At 47.4% G+C, this 17,942-nt stretch overlaps 42 non-coding genes across 42 annotated transcripts; all 42 read right to left on the bottom strand.

Moving 5' to 3' along the window:
• Positions 1-16: 16 nt before the first annotated feature.
• On the bottom strand, positions 17-87 carry trnag-ccc (transfer RNA glycine (anticodon CCC)). The gene has a single exon. It is a non-coding gene; the product is annotated as a tRNA-Gly (tRNA).
• A 158-nt stretch (positions 88-245) lies between these two features.
• trnag-gcc (transfer RNA glycine (anticodon GCC)) lies at positions 246-316 on the bottom strand. The gene has a single exon. It is a non-coding gene; the product is annotated as a tRNA-Gly (tRNA).
• Positions 317-537: 221 nt separating this feature from the next.
• Positions 538-608, bottom strand: trnag-ccc (transfer RNA glycine (anticodon CCC)). The gene has a single exon. It is a non-coding gene; the product is annotated as a tRNA-Gly (tRNA).
• A 158-nt stretch (positions 609-766) lies between these two features.
• Positions 767-837, bottom strand: trnag-gcc (transfer RNA glycine (anticodon GCC)). Its single transcript has one exon. It is a non-coding gene; the product is annotated as a tRNA-Gly (tRNA).
• A 220-nt stretch (positions 838-1,057) lies between these two features.
• trnag-ccc (transfer RNA glycine (anticodon CCC)) lies at positions 1,058-1,128 on the bottom strand. The gene has a single exon. It is a non-coding gene; the product is annotated as a tRNA-Gly (tRNA).
• Positions 1,129-1,287: 159 nt separating this feature from the next.
• On the bottom strand, positions 1,288-1,358 carry trnag-gcc (transfer RNA glycine (anticodon GCC)). Its single transcript has one exon. It is a non-coding gene; the product is annotated as a tRNA-Gly (tRNA).
• Positions 1,359-1,578: 220 nt separating this feature from the next.
• trnag-ccc (transfer RNA glycine (anticodon CCC)) lies at positions 1,579-1,649 on the bottom strand. Its single transcript has one exon. It is a non-coding gene; the product is annotated as a tRNA-Gly (tRNA).
• A 158-nt stretch (positions 1,650-1,807) lies between these two features.
• trnag-gcc (transfer RNA glycine (anticodon GCC)) lies at positions 1,808-1,878 on the bottom strand. The gene has a single exon. It is a non-coding gene; the product is annotated as a tRNA-Gly (tRNA).
• Positions 1,879-2,098: 220 nt separating this feature from the next.
• On the bottom strand, positions 2,099-2,169 carry trnag-ccc (transfer RNA glycine (anticodon CCC)). Its single transcript has one exon. It is a non-coding gene; the product is annotated as a tRNA-Gly (tRNA).
• A 159-nt stretch (positions 2,170-2,328) lies between these two features.
• On the bottom strand, positions 2,329-2,399 carry trnag-gcc (transfer RNA glycine (anticodon GCC)). Its single transcript has one exon. It is a non-coding gene; the product is annotated as a tRNA-Gly (tRNA).
• Positions 2,400-2,619: 220 nt separating this feature from the next.
• Positions 2,620-2,690, bottom strand: trnag-ccc (transfer RNA glycine (anticodon CCC)). Its single transcript has one exon. It is a non-coding gene; the product is annotated as a tRNA-Gly (tRNA).
• Positions 2,691-2,848: 158 nt separating this feature from the next.
• On the bottom strand, positions 2,849-2,919 carry trnag-gcc (transfer RNA glycine (anticodon GCC)). The gene has a single exon. It is a non-coding gene; the product is annotated as a tRNA-Gly (tRNA).
• A 220-nt stretch (positions 2,920-3,139) lies between these two features.
• trnag-ccc (transfer RNA glycine (anticodon CCC)) lies at positions 3,140-3,210 on the bottom strand. The gene has a single exon. It is a non-coding gene; the product is annotated as a tRNA-Gly (tRNA).
• A 158-nt stretch (positions 3,211-3,368) lies between these two features.
• Positions 3,369-3,439, bottom strand: trnag-gcc (transfer RNA glycine (anticodon GCC)). The gene has a single exon. It is a non-coding gene; the product is annotated as a tRNA-Gly (tRNA).
• Positions 3,440-3,659: 220 nt separating this feature from the next.
• On the bottom strand, positions 3,660-3,730 carry trnag-ccc (transfer RNA glycine (anticodon CCC)). The gene has a single exon. It is a non-coding gene; the product is annotated as a tRNA-Gly (tRNA).
• A 159-nt stretch (positions 3,731-3,889) lies between these two features.
• On the bottom strand, positions 3,890-3,960 carry trnag-gcc (transfer RNA glycine (anticodon GCC)). Its single transcript has one exon. It is a non-coding gene; the product is annotated as a tRNA-Gly (tRNA).
• A 217-nt stretch (positions 3,961-4,177) lies between these two features.
• trnag-ccc (transfer RNA glycine (anticodon CCC)) lies at positions 4,178-4,248 on the bottom strand. The gene has a single exon. It is a non-coding gene; the product is annotated as a tRNA-Gly (tRNA).
• Positions 4,249-4,406: 158 nt separating this feature from the next.
• On the bottom strand, positions 4,407-4,477 carry trnag-gcc (transfer RNA glycine (anticodon GCC)). The gene has a single exon. It is a non-coding gene; the product is annotated as a tRNA-Gly (tRNA).
• Positions 4,478-4,697: 220 nt separating this feature from the next.
• trnag-ccc (transfer RNA glycine (anticodon CCC)) lies at positions 4,698-4,768 on the bottom strand. The gene has a single exon. It is a non-coding gene; the product is annotated as a tRNA-Gly (tRNA).
• A 157-nt stretch (positions 4,769-4,925) lies between these two features.
• trnag-gcc (transfer RNA glycine (anticodon GCC)) lies at positions 4,926-4,996 on the bottom strand. The gene has a single exon. It is a non-coding gene; the product is annotated as a tRNA-Gly (tRNA).
• Positions 4,997-5,216: 220 nt separating this feature from the next.
• trnag-ccc (transfer RNA glycine (anticodon CCC)) lies at positions 5,217-5,287 on the bottom strand. The gene has a single exon. It is a non-coding gene; the product is annotated as a tRNA-Gly (tRNA).
• A 158-nt stretch (positions 5,288-5,445) lies between these two features.
• On the bottom strand, positions 5,446-5,516 carry trnag-gcc (transfer RNA glycine (anticodon GCC)). The gene has a single exon. It is a non-coding gene; the product is annotated as a tRNA-Gly (tRNA).
• Positions 5,517-5,736: 220 nt separating this feature from the next.
• On the bottom strand, positions 5,737-5,807 carry trnag-ccc (transfer RNA glycine (anticodon CCC)). Its single transcript has one exon. It is a non-coding gene; the product is annotated as a tRNA-Gly (tRNA).
• Positions 5,808-6,256: 449 nt separating this feature from the next.
• trnag-ccc (transfer RNA glycine (anticodon CCC)) lies at positions 6,257-6,327 on the bottom strand. Its single transcript has one exon. It is a non-coding gene; the product is annotated as a tRNA-Gly (tRNA).
• Positions 6,328-6,485: 158 nt separating this feature from the next.
• On the bottom strand, positions 6,486-6,556 carry trnag-gcc (transfer RNA glycine (anticodon GCC)). The gene has a single exon. It is a non-coding gene; the product is annotated as a tRNA-Gly (tRNA).
• A 220-nt stretch (positions 6,557-6,776) lies between these two features.
• Positions 6,777-6,847, bottom strand: trnag-ccc (transfer RNA glycine (anticodon CCC)). Its single transcript has one exon. It is a non-coding gene; the product is annotated as a tRNA-Gly (tRNA).
• A 158-nt stretch (positions 6,848-7,005) lies between these two features.
• trnag-gcc (transfer RNA glycine (anticodon GCC)) lies at positions 7,006-7,076 on the bottom strand. The gene has a single exon. It is a non-coding gene; the product is annotated as a tRNA-Gly (tRNA).
• A 220-nt stretch (positions 7,077-7,296) lies between these two features.
• On the bottom strand, positions 7,297-7,367 carry trnag-ccc (transfer RNA glycine (anticodon CCC)). The gene has a single exon. It is a non-coding gene; the product is annotated as a tRNA-Gly (tRNA).
• A 158-nt stretch (positions 7,368-7,525) lies between these two features.
• trnag-gcc (transfer RNA glycine (anticodon GCC)) lies at positions 7,526-7,596 on the bottom strand. The gene has a single exon. It is a non-coding gene; the product is annotated as a tRNA-Gly (tRNA).
• A 220-nt stretch (positions 7,597-7,816) lies between these two features.
• trnag-ccc (transfer RNA glycine (anticodon CCC)) lies at positions 7,817-7,887 on the bottom strand. Its single transcript has one exon. It is a non-coding gene; the product is annotated as a tRNA-Gly (tRNA).
• Positions 7,888-8,045: 158 nt separating this feature from the next.
• Positions 8,046-8,116, bottom strand: trnag-gcc (transfer RNA glycine (anticodon GCC)). The gene has a single exon. It is a non-coding gene; the product is annotated as a tRNA-Gly (tRNA).
• Positions 8,117-8,336: 220 nt separating this feature from the next.
• Positions 8,337-8,407, bottom strand: trnag-ccc (transfer RNA glycine (anticodon CCC)). Its single transcript has one exon. It is a non-coding gene; the product is annotated as a tRNA-Gly (tRNA).
• Positions 8,408-8,565: 158 nt separating this feature from the next.
• trnag-gcc (transfer RNA glycine (anticodon GCC)) lies at positions 8,566-8,636 on the bottom strand. Its single transcript has one exon. It is a non-coding gene; the product is annotated as a tRNA-Gly (tRNA).
• A 220-nt stretch (positions 8,637-8,856) lies between these two features.
• trnag-ccc (transfer RNA glycine (anticodon CCC)) lies at positions 8,857-8,927 on the bottom strand. The gene has a single exon. It is a non-coding gene; the product is annotated as a tRNA-Gly (tRNA).
• Positions 8,928-9,085: 158 nt separating this feature from the next.
• Positions 9,086-9,156, bottom strand: trnag-gcc (transfer RNA glycine (anticodon GCC)). Its single transcript has one exon. It is a non-coding gene; the product is annotated as a tRNA-Gly (tRNA).
• A 222-nt stretch (positions 9,157-9,378) lies between these two features.
• Positions 9,379-9,449, bottom strand: trnag-ccc (transfer RNA glycine (anticodon CCC)). Its single transcript has one exon. It is a non-coding gene; the product is annotated as a tRNA-Gly (tRNA).
• Positions 9,450-9,607: 158 nt separating this feature from the next.
• On the bottom strand, positions 9,608-9,678 carry trnag-gcc (transfer RNA glycine (anticodon GCC)). The gene has a single exon. It is a non-coding gene; the product is annotated as a tRNA-Gly (tRNA).
• Positions 9,679-9,898: 220 nt separating this feature from the next.
• trnag-gcc (transfer RNA glycine (anticodon GCC)) lies at positions 9,899-9,969 on the bottom strand. Its single transcript has one exon. It is a non-coding gene; the product is annotated as a tRNA-Gly (tRNA).
• Positions 9,970-10,127: 158 nt separating this feature from the next.
• On the bottom strand, positions 10,128-10,198 carry trnag-gcc (transfer RNA glycine (anticodon GCC)). The gene has a single exon. It is a non-coding gene; the product is annotated as a tRNA-Gly (tRNA).
• Positions 10,199-10,418: 220 nt separating this feature from the next.
• trnag-ccc (transfer RNA glycine (anticodon CCC)) lies at positions 10,419-10,489 on the bottom strand. Its single transcript has one exon. It is a non-coding gene; the product is annotated as a tRNA-Gly (tRNA).
• A 158-nt stretch (positions 10,490-10,647) lies between these two features.
• trnag-gcc (transfer RNA glycine (anticodon GCC)) lies at positions 10,648-10,718 on the bottom strand. The gene has a single exon. It is a non-coding gene; the product is annotated as a tRNA-Gly (tRNA).
• A 220-nt stretch (positions 10,719-10,938) lies between these two features.
• Positions 10,939-11,009, bottom strand: trnag-ccc (transfer RNA glycine (anticodon CCC)). Its single transcript has one exon. It is a non-coding gene; the product is annotated as a tRNA-Gly (tRNA).
• Positions 11,010-17,942: the final 6,933 nt, after the last annotated feature.

The raw sequence follows: 17,942 nt of genomic DNA, 5'->3' as shown, positions 1-17,942 counted from the left end.
GTGGCATGACTTTACTTGCATTGGCTGGGAATCGAACCCAGGCCTCTCGCATGGGAAGCGAGAATTCTACCACTGAACTACCAATGCTACTGGTGCCGAGGGGCAGTTTTCGCATTCAAGTTGGGAGTCAAAACCAGGCCTCTCACATGCAAGAAGTGAACAGGCAACACCTTTCTAGAGACTATCTACTTCCCCTCTTCATGTTCCCAGGAGCACCTAAGTCAACGAGGTGGCATTACTTGCCTTGCATTGGCTGGGAATCGAACCCAGGCCTCTCGCATGGCAAGCGAGAATTCTACCACTGAACCACCAATGCTTCGCTAGACGCCACCGAGTTTTTTGATTCGAGTTCTTAGGTCCGGACAGCTGAAGTTGGTAAAATATGCAGATTGCATCAGTGGGGAATCGAACCCAGGCCTGCTCGCATGGGAGGCAGTAAGTCTACCAGTGAACCACTAGCAGTTTTCCAGAAACTATCTACTGCCCCTCTTGATGTTCCCAAGAGCGGCTAACTCAACAGAGTGGCATGACTTTACTTGCATTGGCTGGGAATCGAACCCAGGCCTCTCGCATGGGAAGCGAGAATTCTACCACTGAACCACCAATGCTACTGGTGCCGAGGGGCAGTTTTCGCATTCAAGTTGGGAGTCAAAACCAGGCCTCTCACATGCAAGAAGTGAACAGGCAACACCTTTCTAGAGACTATCTACTTCCCCTCTTCATGTTCCCAGGAGCACCTAAGTCAACGAGGTGGCATTACTTGCCTTGCATTGGCTGGGAATCGAACCCAGGCCTCTCGCATGGCAAGCGAGAATTCTACCACTGAACCACCAATGCTTCGCTAGACGCCACCGAGTTTTTTGATTCGAGTTCTTAGGTCCGGACAGCTGAAGTTGGTAAAATATGCAGATTGCATCAGTGGGGAATCGAACCCAGGCCTCTCGCATGGGAGGCAGTAAGTCTACCAGTGAACCACTAGCAGTTTTCCAGAAACTATCTACTGCCCCTCTTGATGTTCCCAAGAGCGGCTAACTCAACAGAGTGGCATGACTTTACTTGCATTGGCTGGGAATCGAACCCAGGCCTCTCGCATGGGAAGCGAGAATTCTACCACTGAACTACCAATGCTACTGGTGCCGAGGGGCAGTTTTCGCATTCAAGTTGGGAGTCAAAACCAGGCCTCTCACATGCAAGAGGTGAACAGGCAACACCTTTCTAGAGACTATCTACTTCCCCTCTTCATGTTCCCAGGAGCACCTAAGTCAACGAGGGTGGCATTACTTGCCTTGCATTGGCTGGGAATCGAACCCAGGCCTCTCGCATGGCAAGCGAGAATTCTACCACTGAACCACCAATGCTTCGCTAGACGCCACCGAGTTTTTTGATTCGAGTTCTTAGGTCCGGACAGCTGAAGTTGGTAAAATATGCAGATTGCATCAGTGGGGAATCGAACCCAGGCCTCTCGCATGGGAGGCAGTAAGTCTACCAGTGAACCACTAGCAGTTTTCCAGAAACTATCTACTGCCCCTCTTGATGTTCCCAAGAGCGGCTAACTCAACAGAGTGGCATGACTTTACTTGCATTGGCTGGGAATCGAACCCAGGCCTCTCGCATGGGAAGCGAGAATTCTACCACTGAACCACCAATGCTACTGGTGCCAAGGGGCAGTTTTCGCATTCAAGTTGGGAGTCAAAACCAGGCCTCTCACATGCAAGAAGTGAACAGGCAACACCTTTCTAGAGACTATCTACTTCCCCTCTTCATGTTCCCAGGAGCACCTAAGTCAACGAGGTGGCATTACTTGCCTTGCATTGGCTGGGAATCGAACCCAGGCCTCTCGCATGGCAAGCGAGAATTCTACCACTGAACCACCAATGCTTCGCTAGACACCACCGAGTTTTTTGATTCGAGTTCTTAGGTCCGGACAGCTGAAGTTGGTAAAATATGCAGATTGCATCAGTGGGGAATCGAACCCAGGCCTCTCGCATGGGAGGCAGTAAGTCTACCAGTGAACCACTAGCAGTTTTCCAGAAACTATCTACTGCCCCTCTTGATGTTCCCAAGAGCGGCTAACTCAACAGAGTGGCATGACTTTACTTGCATTGGCTGGGAATCGAACCCAGGCCTCTCGCATGGGAAGCGAGAATTCTACCACTGAACTACCAATGCTACTGGTACCGAGGGGCAGTTTTCGCATTCAAGTTGGGAGTCAAAACCAGGCCTCTCACATGCAAGAAGTGAACAGGCAACACCTTTCTAGAGACTATCTACTTCCCCTCTTCATGTTCCCAGGAGCACCTAAGTCAACGAGGGTGGCATTACTTGCCTTGCATTGGCTGGGAATCGAACCCAGGCCTCTCGCATGGCAAGCGAGAATTCTACCACTGAACCACCAATGCTTCGCTAGACGCCACCGAGTTTTTTGATTCGAGTTCTTAGGTCCGGACAGCTGAAGTTGGTAAAATATGCAGATTGCATCAGTGGGGAATCGAACCCAGGCCTCTCGCATGGGAGGCAGTAAGTCTACCAGTGAACCACTAGCAGTTTTGCAGAAACTATCTACTGCCCCTCTTGATGTTCCCAAGAGCGGCTAACTCAACAGAGTGGCATGACTTTACTTGCATTGGCTGGGAATCGAACCCAGGCCTCTCGCATGGGAAGCGAGAATTCTACCACTGAACTACCAATGCTACTGGTGCCAAGGGGCAGTTTTCGCATTCAAGTTGGGAGTCAAAACCAGGCCTCTCACATGCAAGAAGTGAACAGGCAACACCTTTCTAGAGACTATCTACTTCCCCTCTTCATGTTCCCAGGAGCACCTAAGTCAACGAGGTGGCATTACTTGCCTTGCATTGGCTGGGAATCGAACCCAGGCCTCTCGCATGGCAAGCGAGAATTCTACCACTGAACCACCAATGCTTCGCTAGACGCCACCGAGTTTTTTGATTCGAGTTCTTAGGTCCAGACAGCTGAAGTTGGTAAAATATGCAGATTGCATCAGTGGGGAATCGAACCCAGGCCTCTCGCATGGGAGGCAGTAAGTCTACCAGTGAACCACTAGCAGTTTTCCAGAAGCTATCTACTGCCCCTCTTGATGTTCCCAAGAGCGGCTAACTCAACAGAGTGGCATGACTTTACTTGCATTGGCTGGGAATCGAACCCAGGCCTCTCGCATGGGAAGCGAGAATTCTACCACTGAACTACCAATGCTACTGGTGCCGAGGGGCAGTTTTCGCATTCAAGTTGGGAGTCAAAACCAGGCCTCTCACATGCAAGAAGTGAACAGGCAACACCTTTCTAGAGACTATCTACTTCCCCTCTTCATGTTCCCAGGAGCACCTAAGTCAACAGGGTGGCATTACTTGCCTTGCATTGGCTGGGAATCGAACCCAGGCCTCTCGCATGGCAAGCGAGAATTCTACCACTGAACCACCAATGCTTCGCCAGACGCCACCGAGTTTTTTGATTCGAGTTCTTAGGTCCAGACAGCTGAAGTTGGTAAAATATGCAGATTGCATCAGTGGGGAATCGAACCCAGGCCTCTCGCATGGGAGGCAGTAAGTCTACCAGTGAACCACTAGCAGTTTTCCAGAAACTATCTACTGCCCCTCTTGATGTTCCCAAGAGCGGCTAACTCAACAGAGTGGCATGACTTTCCTTGCATTGGCTGGGAATCGAACCCAGGCCTCTCGCATGGGAAGCGAGAATTCTACCACTGAACTACCAATGCTACTGGTGCCGAGGGGCAGTTTTCGCATTCAAGTTGGGAGTCAAAACCAGGCCTCTCACATGCAAGAGGTGAACAGGCAACACCTTTCTAGAGACTATCTACTTCCCCTCTTCATGTTCCCAGGAGCACCTAAGTCAACGAGGGTGGCATTACTTGCCTTGCATTGGCTGGGAATCGAACCCAGGCCTCTCGCATGGCAAGCGAGAATTCTACCACTGAACCACCAATGCTTCGCCAGACGCCACCGAGTTTTTTGATTCGAGTTCTTAGGTCCGGACAGCTGAAGTTGGTAAAATATGCAGATTGCATCAGTGGGGAATCGAACCCAGGCCTCTCGCATGGGAGGCAGTAAGTACAGTGAACCACTAGCAGTTTTCCAGAAACTATCTACTGCCCCTCTTGATGTTCCCAAGAGCGGCTAACTCAACAGAGTGGCATGACTTTACTTGCATTGGCTGGGAATCGAACCCAGGCCTCTCGCATGGGAAGCGAGAATTCTACCACTGAACTACCAATGCTACTGGTACCGAGGGGCAGTTTTCGCATTCAAGTTGGGAGTCAAAACCAGGCCTCTCACATGCAAGAAGTGAACAGGCAACACCTTTCTAGAGACTATCTACTTCCCCTCTTTATGTTCCCAGGAGCACCTAAGTCAACGAGGTGGCATTACTTGCCTTGCATTGGCTGGGAATCGAACCCAGGCCTCTCGCATGGCAAGCGAGAATTCTACCACTGAACCACCAATGCTTCGCTAGACGCCACCGAGTTTTTTGATTCGAGTTCTTAGGTCCGGACAGCTGAAGTTGGTAAAATATGCAGATTGCATCAGTGGGGAATCGAACCCAGGCCTCTCGCATGGGAGGCAGTAAGTCTACCAGTGAACCACTAGCAGTTTTCCAGAAACTATCTACTGCCCCTCTTGATGTTCCCAAGAGCGGCTAACTCAACAGAGTGGCATGACTTTACTTGCATTGGCTGGGAATCGAACCCAGGCCTCTCGCATGGGAAGCGAGAATTCTACCACTGAACTACCAATGCTACTGGTGCCGAGGGGCAGTTTTCGCATTCAAGTTGGGAGTCAAAACCAGGCCTCTCACATGCAAGAGGTGAACAGGCAACACCTTTCTAGAGACTATCTACTTCCCCTCTTCATGTTCCAGGAGCACCTAAGTCAACAGGGTGGCATTACTTGCCTTGCATTGGCTGGGAATCGAACCCAGGCCTCTCGCATGGCAAGCGAGAATTCTACCACTGAACCACCAATGCTTCGCCAGACACCACCGAGTTTTTTGATTCGAGTTCTTAGGTCCAGACAGCTGAAGTTGGTAAAATATGCAGATTGCATCAGTGGGGAATCGAACCCAGGCCTCTCACATGGGAGGCAGTAAGTCTACCAGTGAACCACTAGCAGTTTTCCAGAAACTATCTACTGCCCCTCTTGATGTTCCCAAGAGCGGCTAACTCAACGGAGTGGCATGACTTTACTTGCATTGGCTGGGAATCGAACCCAGGCCTCTCGCATGGGAAGCGAGAATTCTACCACTGAACTACCAATGCTACTGGTACCGAGGGGCAGTTTTCGCATTCAAGTTGGGAGTCAAAACCAGGCCTCTCACATGCAAGAAGTGAACAGGCAACACCTTTCTAGAGACTATCTACTTCCCCTCTTCATGTTCCCAGGAGCACCTAAGTCAACGAGGTGGCATTACTTGCCTTGCATTGGCTGGGAATCGAACCCAGGCCTCTCGCATGGCAAGCGAGAATTCTACCACTGAACCACCAATGCTTCGCTAGACGCCACCGAGTTTTTTGATTCGAGTTCTTAGGTCCGGACAGCTGAAGTTGGTAAAATATGCAGATTGCATCAGTGGGGAATCGAACCCAGGCCTCTCGCATGGGAGGCAGTAAGTCTACCAGTGAACCACTAGCAGTTTTCCAGAAACTATCTACTGCCCCTCTTGATGTTCCCAAGAGCGGCTAACTCAACGGAGTGGCATGACTTTACTTGCATTGGCTGGGAATCGAACCCAGGCCTCTCGCATGGGAAGCGAGAATTCTACCACTGAACTACCAATGCTGCTGGTGCCGAGGGGCAGTTTTCGCATTCAAGTTGGGAGTCAAAACCAGGCCTCTCACATGCAAGAAGTGAACAGGTAACACCTTTCTAGAGACTATCTACTTCCCCTCTTCATGTTCCCAGGAGCACCTAAGTCAACAGGGTGGCATTACTTGCCTTGCATTGGCTGGGAATCGAACCCAGGCCTCTCGCATGGCAAGCAAGAATTCTACCACTGAACTACCAATGCTTTGCTAGATGCCACCGAGTTTTTTGATTCGAGTTCTTAGGTCCAGACAGCTGAAGTTGGTAAAATATGCAGATTGCATCAGTGGGGAATCGAACCCAGGCCTCTCGCATGGGAGGCAGTAAGTCTACCAGTGAACCACTAGCAGTTTTCCAGAAGCTATCTACTGCCCCTCTTGATGTTCCCAAGAGCGGCTAACTCAACAGAGTGGCATGACTTTACTTGCATTGGCTGGGAATCGAACCCAGGCCTCTCGCATGGGAAGCGAGAATTCTACCACTGAACCACCAATGCTACTGGTGCCGAGGGGCAGTTTTCGCATTCAAGTTGGGAGTCAAAACCAGGCCTCTCACATGCAAGAAGTGAACAGGCAACACCTTTCTAGAGACTATCTACTGCCCCTCTTCATGTTCCCAAGAGCGCCTAAGTCAACAGGGTGGCATTACTTGCCTTGCATTGGCTGGGAATCGAACCCAGGCCTCTCGCATGGCAAGCGAGAATTCTACCACTGAACCACCAATGCTTCGCTAGACGCCACCGAGTTTTTTGATTCGAGTTCTTAGGTCCGGACAGCTGAAGTTGGTAAAATATGCAGATTGCATCAGTGGGGAATCGAACCCAGGCCTCTCGCATGGGAGGCAGTAAGTCTACCAGTGAACCACTAGCAGTTTTCCAGAAACTATCTACTGCCCCTCTTGATGTTCCCAAGAGCGGCTAACTCAACGGAGTGGCATGACTTTACTTGCATTGGCTGGGAATCGAACCCAGGCCTCTCGCATGGGAAGCGAGAATTCTACCACTGAACTACCAATGCTACTGGTGCCAAGGGGCAGTTTTCGCATTCAAGTTGGGAGTCAAAACCAGGCCTCTCACATGCAAGAAGTGAACAGGCAACACCTTTCTAGAGACTATCTACTTCCCCTCTTCATGTTCCCAGGAGCACCTAAGTCAACGAGGTGGCATTACTTGCCTTGCATTGGCTGGGAATCGAACCCAGGCCTCTCGCATGGCAAGCGAGAATTCTACCACTGAACCACCAATGCTTCGCTAGACGCCACCGAGTTTTTTGATTCGACTTCTTAGGTCCGGACAGCTGAAGTTGGTAAAATATGCAGATTGCATCAGTGGGGAATCGAACCCAGGCCTCTCGCATGGGAGGCAGTAAGTCTACCAGTGAACCACTAGCAGTTTTCCAGAAACTATCTACTGCCCCTCTTGATGTTCCCAAGAGCGGCTAACTCAACAGAGTGGCATGACTTTACTTGCATTGGCTGGGAATCGAACCCAGGCCTCTCGCATGGGAAGCGAGAATTCTACCACTGAACCACCAATGCTACTGGTGCCGAGGGGCAGTTTTCGCATTCAAGTTGGGAGTCAAAACCAGGCCTCTCACATGCAAGAAGTGAACAGGCAACACCTTTCTAGAGACTATCTACTTCCCCTCTTCATGTTCCCAGGAGCACCTAAGTCAACGAGGTGGCATTACTTGCCTTGCATTGGCTGGGAATCGAACCCAGGCCTCTCGCATGGCAAGCGAGAATTCTACCACTGAACCACCAATGCTTCGCTAGACGCCACCGAGTTTTTTGATTCGAGTTCTTAGGTCCAGACAGCTGAAGTTGGTAAAATATGCAGATTGCATCAGTGGGGAATCGAACCCAGGCCTCTCGCATGGGAGGCAGTAAGTCTACCAGTGAACCACTAGCAGTTTTCCAGAAACTATCTACTGCCCCTCTTGATGTTCCCAAGAGCGGCTAACTCAACAGAGTGGCATGACTTTACTTGCATTGGCTGGGAATCGAACCCAGGCCTCTCGCATGGGAAGCGAGAATTCTACCACTGAACTACCAATGCTACTGGTGCCGAGGGGCAGTTTTCGCATTCAAGTTGGGAGTCAAAACCAGGCCTCTCACATGCAAGAGGTGAACAGGCAACACCTTTCTAGAGACTATCTACTTCCCCTCTTCATGTTTCCAGGAGCACCTAAGTCAACAAGGTGGCATTACTTGCCTTGCATTGGCTGGGAATCGAACCCAGGCCTCTCGCATGGCAAGCGAGAATTCTACCACTGAACCACCAATGCTTCGCTAGACACCACCGAGTTTTTTGATTCGAGTTCTTAGGTCCGGACAGCTGAAGTTGGTAAAATATGCAGATTGCATCAGTGGGGAATCGAACCCAGGCCTCTCGCATGGGAGGCAGTAAGTCTACCAGTGAACCACTAGCAGTTTTCCAGAAGCTATCTACTGCCCCTCTTGATGTTCCCAAGAGCGGCTAACTCAACAGAGTGGCATGACTTTACTTGCATTGGCTGGGAATCGAACCCAGGCCTCTCGCATGGGAAGCGAGAATTCTACCACTGAACTACCAATGCTGCTGGTGCCGAGGGGCAGTTTTCGCATTCAAGTTGGGAGTCAAAACCAGGCCTCTCACATGCAAGAAGTGAACAGGCAACACCTTTCTAGAGACTATCTACTTCCCCTCTTCATGTTCCCAGGAGCACCTAAGTCAACGAGGTGGCATTACTTGCCTTGCATTGGCTGGGAATCGAACCCAGGCCTCTCGCATGGCAAGCGAGAATTCTACCACTGAACCACCAATGCTTCGCTAGACGCCACCGAGTTTTTTGATTCGAGTTCTTAGGTCCAGACAGCTGAAGTTGGTAAAATATGCAGATTGCATCAGTGGGGAATCGAACCCAGGCCTCTCGCATGGGAGGCAGTAAGTCTACCAGTGAACCACTAGCAGTTTTCCAGAAACTATCTACTGCCCCTCTTGATGTTCCCAAGAGCGGCTAACTCAACGGAGTGGCATGACTTTACTTGCATTGGCTGGGAATCGAACCCAGGCCTCTCGCATGGGAAGCGAGAATTCTACCACTGAACTACCAATGCTACTGGTGCCGAGGGGCAGTTTTCGCATTCAAGTTGGGAGTCAAAACCAGGCCTCTCACATGCAAGAAGTGAACAGGCAACACCTTTCTAGAGACTATCTACTTCCCCTCTTCATGTTCCCAGGAGCACCTAAGTCAACGAGGTGGCATTACTTGCCTTGCATTGGCTGGGAATCGAACCCAGGCCTCTCGCATGGCAAGCGAGAATTCTACCACTGAACTACCAATGCTTTGCTAGATGCCACCGAGTTTTTTGATTCGAGTTCTTAGGTCCAGGACAGCTGAAGTTGGTAAAATATGCAGATTGCATCAGTGGGGAATCGAACCCAGGCCTGCTCACATGGGAGGCAGTAAGTCTACCAGTGAACCACTAGCAGTTTTCCAGAAACTATCTACTGCCCCTCTTGATGTTCCCAAGAGCGGCTAACTCAACGGAGTGGCATGACTTTACTTGCATTGGCTGGGAATCGAACCCAGGCCTCTCGCATGGGAAGCGAGAATTCTACCACTGAACTACCAATGCTACTGGTGCCAAGGGGCAGTTTTCGCATTCAAGTTGGGAGTCAAAACCAGGCCTCTCACATGCAAGAAGTGAACAGGCAACACCTTTCTAGAGACTATCTACTTCCCCTCTTCATGTTCCCAGGAGCACCTAAGTCAACAGGGTGGCATTACTTGCCTTGCATTGGCTGGGAATCGAACCCAGGCCTCTCGCATGGCAAGCGAGAATTCTACCACTGAACCACCAATGCTTCGCTAGACGCCACCGAGTTTTTTGATTCGAGTTCTTAGGTCCGGACAGCTGAAGTTGGTAAAATATGCAGATTGCATCAGTGGGGAATCGAACCCAGGCCTCTCGCATGGGAGGCAGTAAGTCTACCAGTGAACCACTAGCAGTTTTCCAGAAACTATCTACTGCCCCTCTTGATGTTCCCAAGAGCGGCTAACTCAACAGAGTGGCATGACTTTACTTGCATTGGCTGGGAATCGAACCCAGGCCTCTCGCATGGCAAGCGAGAATTCTACCACTGAACTACCAATGCTACTGGTGCCGAGGGGCAGTTTTCGCATTCAAGTTGGGAGTCAAAACCAGGCCTCTCACATGCAAGAAGTGAACAGGCAACACCTTTCTAGAGACTATCTACTTCCCCTCTTCATGTTCCCAGGAGCACCTAAGTCAACGAGGTGGCATTACTTGCCTTGCATTGGCTGGGAATCGAACCCAGGCCTCTCGCATGGCAAGCGAGAATTCTACCACTGAACCACCAATGCTTCGCTAGACGCCACCGAGTTTTTTGATTCGAGTTCTTAGGTCCGGACAGCTGAAGTTGGTAAAATATGCAGATTGCATCAGTGGGGAATCGAACCCAGGCCTCTCGCATGGGAGGCAGTAAGTCTACCAGTGAACCACTAGCAGTTTTCCAGAAACTATCTACTGCCCCTCTTGATGTTCCCAAGAGCGGCTAACTCAACAGAGTGGCATGACTTTACTTGCATTGGCTGGGAATCGAACCCAGGCCTCTCGCATGGGAAGCGAGAATTCTACCACTGAACTACCAATGCTACTGGTGCCGAGGGGCAGTTTTCGCATTCAAGTTGGGAGTCAAAACCAGGCCTCTCACATGCAAGAGGTGAACAGGCAACACCTTTCTAGAGACTATCTACTTCCCCTCTTCATGTTTCCAGGAGCACCTAAGTCAACAAGGTGGCATTACTTGCCTTGCATTGGCTGGGAATCGAACCCAGGCCTCTCGCATGGCAAGCGAGAATTCTACCACTGAACCACCAATGCTTCGCTAGACGGCACCGAGTTTTTTGATTCGAGTTCTTAGGTCCGGACAGCTGAAGTTGGTAAAATATGCAGATTGCATCAGTGGGGAATCGAACCCAGGCCTCTCGCATGGGAGGCAGTAAGTCTACCAGTGAACCACTAGCAGTTTTCCAGAAGCTATCTACTGCCCCTCTTGATGTTCCCAAGAGCGGCTAACTCAACAGAGTGGCATGACTTTACTTGCATTGGCTGGGAATCGAACCCAGGCCTCTCGCATGGGAAGCGAGAATTCTACCACTGAACCACCAATGCTACTGGTGCCGAGGGGCAGTTTTCGCATTCAAGTTGGGAGTCAAAACCAGGCCTCTCACATGCAAGAAGTGAACAGGCAACACCTTTCTAGAGACTATCTACTTCCCCTCTTCATGTTCCCAGGAGCACCTAAGTCAACGAGGTGGCATTACTTGCCTTGCATTGGCTGGGAATCGAACCCAGGCCTCTCGCATGGGAGGCAGTAAGTCTACCAGTGAACCACTAGCAGTCTTCTAGAAGCTGTCTACCCCCTTCTTGATGTTCCCAAGAGCAGCTAACTCAACAGGCTCATATGCGAGTTTTTTACCCCTGAACCATTCCTGACCAGACAGCTGAACTTCTTTAAATACAGAGCTCAGAGCTTCCCTTGGGTTTGTATTGAACCTTGGATCTTCATCTTGGAAGAGAACACTCTCCGACTACGCTGTTACAGCATATGATTTTTATGGTTGTTATAGTAATTTAATATCACCACTAGGTGACAGGAAAGTGCAACGTCTTCCATTTTTTCCCATTTAATCCCGACTAGAACAGTCACTCAGTGTCACACACTTGTACATGTGTATACATACAGTATATCCCCTGCAGCTGTCTGTTTTATAGTTTGCTCACCTTTCTTTATTAATATAGGCTAAACACTCAGTGTAGACTTTTATTTATTGGAAAATTCTAAAACATGCTCACCCATCTCTTAAATTAAGTGAATAAGATGTAATTATTAATATAAGAGGCAACTAAGACAGACGTCGATAGACAACAACTGGGCTTATGCCAACGAGATTTAGGTAGAGATTATTTGTTGATTTCATACACATATGAATTGGCAGAAACAGATCACACACTGACAATTCTGACTGTGGTAGTTAAGTGTGACAAATTGTCGGTATCGCGGGGCGTAGTGCAGGGTGAGAAGCACAGGCTTTGGCTGGAGCACTGCTGACATGGGATGCTTGTGCTCCCCTTCAGGAACTGGTGATGAGCAACAGCAGGGATTTGTGTGGCGAACTGGTGATGTTGCAGCACTCAGTAAAGCAACTCTTACAAGACCTACAGCTGGTGATGAAACACTGGCAATAAATGCATGGATTAGCTATACTTGACAACTTGAGTATTTATTATTCATCTTATGTTTACATTTATTTAACTGAAGCTTTTCTTAAAAGCAGCTTATGGGGTTAAGCCACATTGATTTACTTATTTGTACAGCTGTGTCATTTTTGCAGCAGCAGTTTAGGGTAAGTACCTTGGTACTAGAAGAGGAGGTGGGTTTTAAACAGGTCTTTTGAGCCTCAAGTCTACAGCTCTACCCGTTGTTTTACCTGCTACTACACTTTTGCCCTTTTTACATTCATGAAGTAAACAAACTTTGCACAGCCCTGAAACTATCATGTATATATATATAGCAGCTGTCTCTTGCATGGACTTTAAGATGGAGATAATGACTCTACATTAACCCTTCAAAGGTTATATACACACTGGGGAGCTCGATATTGAAACGTTTAAGTTCCAAACATTTAAATTACAAGATGTATACTGTACCCACACATTTCATTTTCTGATCCATTTCTCCCAGACAGGGTTGCGGGGAACCAGAGCCTACCCAGCAACACAGGGCGCAAGGCTGCAGGGGGAGGGGACACACCCAGGACGGAATGCCAGTCCGTTGCAAGGCACCCCCAGCAGGACTTGAACCCCAGACCCACCAGAGAACAGGACCCGGTCCAACCCACTGCACCACCGCACCCCCTTTTGTATGTTGGACCCCACACTTGAAAACATTGTCAGTCTGCATTCCTCCAAGAAAGGGGCACTACCCGGGACCCCGTTCATCTTCAGTTTCATTTCTCCTCCAGGCCATGCTGTGAAGCAGTGCTATTTTAAGCAGAACATGAGCTGTTCTATGAAAAACAAATGTTCCCCCATCAGTACTTTCCCCTTGCTGTGAAGCTCTTCATCTCATGTCAGAGGTCACAAGCTTCTGATCCACGAAGAGATCCCCGAACGTCTCTCATGATTAACCCCGACTACTGCCGTGATTACTTACAACGTAGGCAAAGGCCAGGCAATCTTGAGAAAAACTGATTTTCATGTTGATGTCTTGCAGGAGACAGGGAGCAGGTTTGTGGAGAAAAGAAAAGGACTTTTCCTCAAATTCTGCTCTTTTATTCGCATCATGTTTTTAACCCGCAAAGGTAAACAAACATTTATTTTTTCCCTCGGTGGATTCCGTCATCTCCGTCCCACTTCTAACTCACGCAGACATGTAACACAACCTGTGTGTTACACACTCTCCCTGTGGTGGCAAAATGAAGGGTTTAATCAGAAGCTGTGACAGGTGAACAAGAACGGCAAATAAATCAACAGTCGCACAGCGAGGTGAACCCAAGACAGCCCCCTAGTACTCAACCCCTTGAAGGAGCTGAAAAAGCATCTCTGCAGGCTGCTTCGTGGCTGGAGACCAAGAAAAGGCTTTGTTTCTGTTGCGGATTCAGACAGCCCTGCTGGAAGCCTAGTTTAACCGACCAGGGCAAGTGGTATTAATTAAAGCAAGGGCAGAGGGTCCGTACCCTTGGCCCAATCCTCCACCTGGGGGCTATGGCCACAGACGCGGAACAGAACGACTTGCGAGCACAGATAACAGCAAAAGTAAAGCAGATTGGGTTTCCTTTGATACAGCAAGTTTTTCCTGACACGGAAAACTGAGACTGAACTACGGGACACATTTCCATTGCCACTGGCCCCAAAACACATCTGTTACACCATGAATGCCACCAGTTTGGAAATGAAGTGCACTTTTCCTTTTGAAAAGAATTTCACAAACAATTTGTAGTGGATGAAAAGTCAAAGGGGTCATCATGGATACGTGAAAAGTGCATCCTGTTGCACATAATATAACTGTATAAAAGAGCTTTATCATTGTTCTCCAATTAAATGGCTCAGCGGTACCAGAAATGAATGTACTATGTACTGAAAGAACTGAAGAGCCATACTGTTAGTATATTTTACTACACTGCAAATAATCACTAAAAGACCTACATTTTACTCAGATGTTTTCCAAAAACAACACGGATAGTTGGGTTTCTGACAGCTCTGGGGGGTGTAGAGTTTCCGCATTGACAGAATGATTCATCGCAGCATCAAATAATTCTCTTGTTGCCCTCATATATTCTGATTCTTTATAGATCTGAATCAGATGTATGAAGGGCTCCGCCGTTAATAATTCACTTTCTGACTGCACCAAATGCTTTTGTCAAAATATGAGACAAATTTATACAAACTGCCAAGAAAGAGAACACCTGAAAAACTGCACGCACCATATAATGCAAAGAAACATCTTAAAGAATCAATGTAAAGAAATGTTTTAAAAAGCACAGTCCATTTCCGCTCATGCCTCCTGTCCCTGGGGATGCAGCTATGATAACAAGAACACCAGAACCCTCTGAGCCAGACCCAGTCTGTACCTCCCCATCTGCTGGCTATCCTTCTCCTCTGTGCCTCCAAGATCCTGGACCAGTAAATCAACATCTTCACTCTTTCATCACCTGCCCACCCCAGCACATCCACAGTGTGCTTCCTTTGAGTGACCTTCTAACCCCTAACCCCATGTCCCACTGGGCTCTGACCTTCGCTAAATAGGCTGACAAATGCCGGGAATCACCCTCAAAACTGACAGCATTTGTTATTGTGGAGCTTTTCTGAACCTGTTGCTGGTTCACACCTCCACCTGCTCACATTTTTTGCCCATGCTTCCTCTTCCTCTGTGTGTGCTTCTACGATCCCATCGATACAGCCACGCAATGAGAACAACCATCATTGCTTCACTTCTCACATCTTGTGCTGTGTATTGAAAATGTCACTTGTTTCATCACATGGGCTGCATTGAGGAATGACAGCTCTTTTGCACAAGTTCACTCCTAAGTCACATAGAATTCACACACTTTCCAAACCACTTGTTCCATACATGGTCATGGAGAACAGGAGCCTACCCGGCAATACAGGAAGTAAGGCCGGTGGGGGGACACACACCCAGGACCGAACACCAGTCCGTTGCAAGGCACCTCAAGCAGGACTCGAACCCAAGACCCACTACAGAGCAGGACCCGGTCCAACCCACTGTGCCACCACACCCCTGTGAATACATAGAATTCAGATTTTTTAATAATAATCAATTCCAAAGTGAGCTATATGTATTTTGCTGAATACGGTCAATGAGCACATTTAATATTATCAAAGACTTTCCAAAGGTTGATAACCGTCAAGAGTCAAAAAAATCTTTATGTATGAGAACCTGTGTGGTGAATGCACTCCAAACACACTCTCTCTGGGTCTGTCTAGGTCATTCAGAAGTATACGGGTTAAAAATTTATTCTGAAATGGCCTGCTACAAACCAGTTTTGGCCCATCAGTTCGTCCACGTGGGACTTCATCGTACACATCTCATCTTCCCTGTTAATCCCACAGAAAGTCCTTTCAGAAACTGGCAAGACCATGCCTTTACAGTTCTTTCCATGTTCTACTGCAAATTTACCTTGTTTCTCTACGTATCGATTTTCTGCTTCTTTTTCTGCTTTTCATTTTCTTTTCATTTTTCATTTTTACTCCGGTTTGCCACCGAGTTTCTCTAGAGCCTGTGTTCAGGATTCACTATGAAGCTGTTTAAGTTGAAAGAGATGAAACAAAAAGGAATTAGAATACGTACCACCACCCCTGTCCATGGATTGTTCCAAGCGTGTTGGTAAAGAGAGGTCAGCATACTCTCTCTAACCCTTTTCCCCGTTGTTTGCACAGCTCATCCCAATGGCCGTTTTCAGGTGTTTGGATGCATTAGTCTCAAGTTAGGCCACTTCTAAGGTCACATTAACTGGTGGCCACTTTAAAAACAAAGGGAACCTCTTCTGCCATTCCATGGCAATGCCGAGAGCCCTTCAGATGAAACGCATTCCTGTGGAGTCAAGAATGTGAAAATCCTGGGGAGGGGAATTGTTTGCCATTGTGAATATTGTTATATCACATTACATTACTTTATTTCATAACAGAACTACATTCATTATTTTCTCTTTTTAGGCCTTTATTCTGCATTTAGAGTTTACTATTTAGAATATCCTTTCTGGATATGGAAAAACAAGAAATGAAATCCTCAAGGACAGTAATAAACTGGAAAGTGAACAGTAGGAATATGTCCCAAATCTCCAAGTGAAGAAAGAAAAACATTAAAATATTTAATATTTCTAATTGAACACATTGCTTTGTTCAGGTCCAGGAGTTCAGTTTTTCTACTGAATAATTTTAATACTCTTTAATAGCAACAGGGGCAGATCAGTTATTTGGTTTGTATTTATGTCATCTGATGTATTTCAATATTTAAATGTGAATTTCTTCTCTCTAGCTATGTAAGTTGTGTGTGCTTATTTCTATTCATCCAACTTCAGTAACTCAGGCTCTTGTCCTGAGCAGGGTCATGGTGGACAAGAGCCTATCCCAGAATCATTCAACACAAGGCTGAATGCAGAGTGGTAGTACACACCTTGGACAGGATACCAGTCCATTGCAGGGTATCCACGCACACTCGTCCATTCACACCCCAAGGGCAATTCAGCGTCACCAGTCCACCTGAACTGCATGTCCTTCGACTGTGAGAGGAAATCAGAGCACCTAGAAGAAACCCACACAAACACAGGAAGAACATTTAAACTCCACACAAACCAAACACACATTCTATCTCACCACCCATGTGCTGTGAGGCAGCAGCACTACTTGTTGCGCCACCGCATGTGCTTATTTGATAAAAATATTATTTATCTTATAAATTCTTATTACTGTTGTCCTTTATATATTAAATACAAGTTATATATTCCACACATCTACAAAAGTAACAAGCAGGAAGACTTTAGTGTTGAAAAGTTTTTTGCTATTATACAAAAAAATTTCTTTGTGCTATTATACACACACACACTTTCTGAACTGCTTGTCCCATACAGGGTCGTGGGGAACTGGAGCCTAACCCACTAACTCAGGGTGTAAGGAGGAGGGGACACACCCAGGATGGGATGCCAGTCCATTACAAGGCACCCCAAGCAGGATTCGAACCCCAGACCCACCAGAAAGCAGGACCCGGTACAACCCACTGCACCGCACCACCACACCCCCTTGCTATTATATAAATGATCTACATTTAGTAAAAATAACACGTTTGGCTCGAAGCAATCTTGGAAGCTGAAATGATTTAGATCCAGGTCTGCCAGTTTTGTAAAGGTTCATGTGTCACCACAAATATTATTTTTTTATCAGAATTTTATAGATCTTCCGTGACTAAGTTACTGCTTATAAACTTGTACTGCTTATAAAAAATATTGACAAATTCAAGGATAGCATGTTGCTTAACTGCTTCCAGCTTCACTTTCATATCTTTTCCTGGCTATGCTCATCAACTTGAATTTCTGCACTGCTTCTGCTTTTGGCATGGTGGCTCAGGAGGGTGTTCAAGTGCCTCTCCTGAGTTGAAAACCATGCCAGTGAGTGGTATGAGTCAATTGATGTCCCTTCCATTCAGTGTTGTAAGTCACTTTGGACTAGAGATACTTGCTAAACATTAATTGATGATCATTCTTCAGCATTTTTGAGAAAAGTGTCTGCAAAATGAATCAATGTACAGTAAATATAATGTGGATGCTCAGTATATTTCTTCTGTGTATAGATGAAATTAAACATTCTCAGCAACTTTCATACAATCCCAAAACACAACAGAACATTTATAATAACATCATGCGACACAGTGCCAAACAAATCAATTTTATTTTGTGGGTTTTGTTCAAGATTTAAAACTCAGAAGGGGTACAAACCTCAGGGAACATATTTTCTCCCAAGGGATTAAGAATGCCACAGAAAGCAACACAGATGTTTTCCAGACCTTGAGCATTGAATCAGTCCATAGAT

The sequence above is a fragment of the Scleropages formosus genome, chromosome 6 (assembly GCF_900964775.1).
Source record: "Scleropages formosus chromosome 6, fSclFor1.1, whole genome shotgun sequence".
Lineage (NCBI taxonomy): Eukaryota > Metazoa > Chordata > Actinopteri > Osteoglossiformes > Osteoglossidae > Scleropages > Scleropages formosus.
Note: the sequence above shows the minus strand (reverse complement) of the source record. Positions and strands in the feature narration are given on the sequence as shown.